This window comes from Nylanderia fulva, unplaced genomic scaffold (genome assembly GCF_048542155.1).
Source record: "Nylanderia fulva isolate GAGA-0341 unplaced genomic scaffold, ASM4854215v1 Scaffold819, whole genome shotgun sequence".
NCBI classification, from domain to species: domain Eukaryota; kingdom Metazoa; phylum Arthropoda; class Insecta; order Hymenoptera; family Formicidae; genus Nylanderia; species Nylanderia fulva.
The window spans coordinates 5,001-10,000 of NW_028190938.1; the positions used below are offsets into that span (position 1 = coordinate 5,001).

Here is a 5,000-nt window from a genome sequence, read left to right on the forward strand (position 1 = left end):
GAGCCGCCCGCCACCGATTGGTTTTGATCTAATAAAAGCGTAAATTCCATCACTGGTCGGGACTCTGTTTTGCATGTATTAGCTCTAGAATTACCACAGTTATCCAAGTAAATGTAGGTACAATCTAATGAACCATAACTGATTTAATGAGCCATTCGCGGTTTCACCTTAATTCGGCATGCACTGAGACATGCATGGCTTAATCTTTGAGACAAGCATATGACTACTGGCAGGATCAACCAGGGAGCTTCGTGTTCGGTTACTCGCAAGGGAGTAACTCGCGAGCGAGCCCGAAGACTCGTCGCTAGCTCTTTTTCGCGCGCGCGCGCGTTCGATGCCGAAACACCGACGCGCGCGCGACACGCTCGTATGTGCCATTTTATTTGCCGCCGGTCTTGCTCAGCCGGTCGGCGACACTCTGCTGTGTTTAACGCTATTATGTAAAGCGTACGAGAGAACGACGGAGGCGAGAGTAAACCCCCGACGCCGCCGCCTCTCCTCTTCTTCCTCCTCCTCATCTCCGTTCAAAAATCCACAAGATCAAAATACTAGTGTTCTTATTCTCCCAAATGTTATGATGCGCGGTCTCGAGAGACCGCGCGATTCACCCTGACGCTAGATCGACGATGGCGATGCTTAGACGTCGAGGACTGTTCTGTCTGGTTCGTACGCGTTTAACCGCACACGACCAGCAATAAGATTTCGCTACGGCGTACAAAGCGAGCGGGAAGAAGCAACTCTTCCCGCAAACTCGTATCCGTGGAGTAGATGCTCGGTAAGCGCGACGATTCCGCTGCTGCGTACGAAACGAGAGGGAACCGCGCGGCCAACACACTAGAGGCGTGCGCGCCACATAAGAGCCATTCGGTCTTGCGACAACCGACTCGTGGCAATGCTGTGCTCGTAATAAATAAGTGTGCGTTAATTTTGCGCGCGTTCGGCGACGAACGAGAAGAGCCGCACCGTAATCCCCGGCGAAGAGGAATACGAGACGACGCGAGAGTCGAACGTACGTTCTCGCGAGACACGCAACCTCCAAGCATGAGAAGACTTGGCGGCGGCGCGTTCTGCGACGATCGTATATTATTTTATATATTCGTGGTTTCCAAAATCAAACATTTTATATAAATGTTCTCTCTCCGTGTCAGAGTCGCGACTCGACAAAATCCGTTCTCGACCCGTTCGGGCGATTCTTCGTTTGTCAACGTCGAGAGCGCGACACGTACAATATTAATCTCTCCTACCTCTTATAGTACCCAACCGACCGGCCAAGCGGTCGGCGACGGTACGGAGAGCGGTCGAAACACGCCGGAGTGGCGAGAGACTCGAGAAAGTACGTTTACGACTCGTCCGGACTCGCTCGACTCGTTCGACGCGCCGAGCGCGACGTATCTCTTATAGTACCCAACCGGCCGGCCAGGCGGTCGGCGACGCACGGTCCTACGCACGGCCGTATGCGAGCGCGAGCGCCGAAAGGCGCGTTCAATCGAGACATTGTCGCGGAGAGCGAACGATCGAAAAGTCCTATTGTACGATAAAATATTATCACGATAGCCGTATGGCGAATGTCAAACAACGATAATTAGCATTAATTAAGAAGGAAACAAACGAAATGCCGGGACAATAGGTATAAGCACCGACGGTACCTCCGGGCCGGGCGGCACCTCCGGGCCGGGCGGCACCTCCGGTCGGGCGGCACCTCCGGCCCGGGGACACCTCCGGGAACAGGGCCGACCACGGCACCTCCGGCCGGGCGGCCCTCCGGAACGGACGGCACCTCCGGGCCGGGCGGCACCTCCGGCCGGCGGCACGTCCGGACCGGACGGCACCTCCGGGACGGGCGACACCTCCGGGACACGGCCGACCGGCGACACCTCCGGGACGGGCGACACCTCCGGGAACCACGGCCGACCGGCGACACCTCCGGGCCGGGCGACACCTCCGGCAACCACGGCCGACCGGCGACACCTCCGGGACGGGCGGCACCTCCGGACGACCGAATGAACTCTCGAAGTCAGACGACCGCCGGCGGTACCTCCGGAACACTTAACGACGATTTACGGCGCCGCAACGAGGAGAGCTACGTAAAAACGTTTCGGACGAAAGTTACTTACTATTCGGCGCTCGCTCGACATAAGGGCGCTGTCCGATTACTAACTCGAAACGTGTCTCTCAAACCCACGTGTCGGAGACATATATTTCGAATTATTACGGATGATACGCAACACGCAAGCTGCGGTGACCGCGATTACGGTACGGAACACTCGCCCGATGCGAAATCGCGCGCGCGGCAACCGAGACGGCTCGTTACGGGCGTGATTATACGTGCGGCAACCACATAACGGCCGGCGTCAACTTAGGGGACGGACGGCACCTCCGGGACGGGCGACACCTCCGGGAACCACGGCCGACCGGCGACACCTCCGGGCCGGGCGACACCTCCGGGAACCACGGCCGACCGGCGTCACCTCCGGGCCGGGCGACACCTCCGGCAACCACGGCCGACCGGCGACACCTCCGGGACGGGCGGCACCTCCGGACGACCGAATGAACTCTCGAAGTCAGACGACCGCCGGCGGTACCTCCGGAACACTTAACGACGATTTACGGCGCCGCAACGAGGAGAGCTACGTAAAAACGTTTCGGACGAAAGTTACTTACTATTCGGCGCTCGCTCGACATAAGGGCGCTGTCCGATTACTAACTCGAAACGTGTCTCTCAAACCCACGTGTCGGAGACATATATTTCGAATTATTACGGATGATACGCAACACGCAAGCTGCGGTGACCGCGATTACGGTACGGAACACTCGCCCGATGCGAAATCGCGCGCGCGGCAACCGAGACGGCTCGTTACGGGCGTGATTATACGTGCGGCACCACATAACGGCCGGCGTCAACTTAGGGGACGGACGGCACCTCCGGGACGGGCGACACCTCCGGGAACCACGGCCGACCGGCGACACCTCCGGGCCGGGCGACACCTCCGGGAACCACGGCCGACCGGCGACACCGCCGGGACGGCGGCACCTCCGGACGACCGGAACTCTCGAGTCACACCGCCGCACCTCGGAACCTTAACGACGATTTACGGCGCCGCAACGAGAGAGCTACGTAAACGTTCGGACGAAAGTTACTACTATCGGCGCTCCTCGACATAAGCGCGTCCGATACTAACTCGAACGTGTCTCTCAACCACGTGTCGGAGACATATATTTCGAATATTACGGTGATACGAACACGCAAGCTGCGGTGACCGCATTACGGTACGGACACTCGCCCGATGCGAAATCGCGCGGCGACCGAGACGGCTCGTACGGCGGATTATACTGCGGCACCACATCGCGGTCACGGGACGGCACCTCCGGACGGCGACACCGGAACCAGCCGACCGACACTCCGGACGGGGACCCTCGGGACCACGGCCGACCGGGACACCTCCGGGCCAGGCGACACTCCGGCAACCACGGCCGACCGGCGACACCTACGGGACGGGCGGCACCTCCGGACGACCGAATGAACTCTCGAAGTCAGACGACCGCCGGCGGTACCTCCGGAACACTTAACGACGATTTACGGCGCCGCAACGAGGAGAGCTACGTAAAAACGTTTCGGACGAAAGTTACTTACTATTCGGCGCTCGCTCGACATAAGGGCGCTGTCCGATTACTAACTCGAAACGTGTCTCTCAAACCCACGTGTCGGAGACATATATTTCGAATTATTACGGATGATACGCAACACGCAAGCTGCGGTGACCGCGATTACGGTACGGAACACTCGCCCGATGCGAAATCGCGCGCGCGGCAACCGAGACGGCTCGTTACGGGCGTGATTATACGTGCGGCACCACATAACGGCCGGCGTCAACTTAGGGGACGGACGGCACCTCCGGGACGGGCGACACCTCCGGGAACCACGGCCGACCGGCGACACCTCCGGGCCGGGCGACACCTCCGGGAACCACGGCCGACCGGCGTCACCTCCGGGCCGGGCGACACCTCCGGCAACCACGGTCGACCGGCGACACCTCCGTGACGGGCGGCACCTCCGGACGACCGAATGAACTCTCGAAGTCAGACGACCGGCCGGCGGTACCTCCGGAACACTTAACGACGATTTACGGCGCCGCAACGAGGAGAGCTACGTAAAAACGTTTCGGACGAAAGTTACTTACTAATTCGGCGCTCGCTCGACATAAGGGCGCTGTCCGATTACTAACTCGAAACGTGTCTCTCAAAACCCACGTGTCGGAGACATATATTTCGAATTATTACGGATGATACGCAACACGCAAGCTGCGGTGACCGCGATTACGGTACGGAACACTCGCCCGATGCGAAATCGCGCGCGCGGCAACCGAGGACGGCTCGTTACGGGCGTGATTATACGTGCGGCACCACATAACGGCCGGCGTCAACTTAGGGACGGACGGCACCTCCGGGACGGGCGACACCTCCGGGAGCCACGGCCGACCGGCGACACCTCCGGGCCGGGCGACACCTCCGGGAACCACGGCCCGACCGGCGTCACCTCCGGGCCGGGCGACACCTCCGGCAACCACGGCCGACCGGCGACACCTCCGGGACGGGCGGCACCTCCGGACGACCGAATGAACTCTCGAAGTCAGACGACCGCCGGCGGTACCTCCGGAACACTTAACGACGATTTACGGCGCCGCAACGAGGAGAGCTACGTAAAAACGTTTCGGACGAAAGTTACTTACTATTCGGCGCTCGCTCGACATAAGAGCGCTGTCCGATTACTAACTCGAAACGTGTCTCTCAAACCCACGTGTCGGAGACATATATTTCGAATTATTACGGATGATACGCAACACGCAAGCTGCGGTGACCGCGATTACGGTACGGAACACTCGCCCGATGCGAAATCGCGCGCGCGGCAACCGAGACGGCTCGTTACGGCGTGATTATACGTGCGGCACCACATAACGGCCGGCGTCAACTTAGGGCACGGACGGCACCTCCGGGACGGGCGA

General features: G+C 59.9%; 1 non-coding gene across 1 annotated transcript in view; it reads right to left on the reverse strand.

The window, feature by feature from the left end:
• The window catches only part of LOC146719921 (small subunit ribosomal RNA), a 1,921-nt gene extending 1,675 nt beyond the window's left edge, over positions 1-246 (reverse strand). The window contains exon 1 of the ribosomal RNA XR_014926313.1: positions 1-246. This exon is cut by the window's left edge and continues 1,675 nt beyond it. This is a non-coding gene — a ribosomal RNA (small subunit ribosomal RNA).
• Between the last annotated feature and the right edge of the window lie 4,754 nt (positions 247-5,000).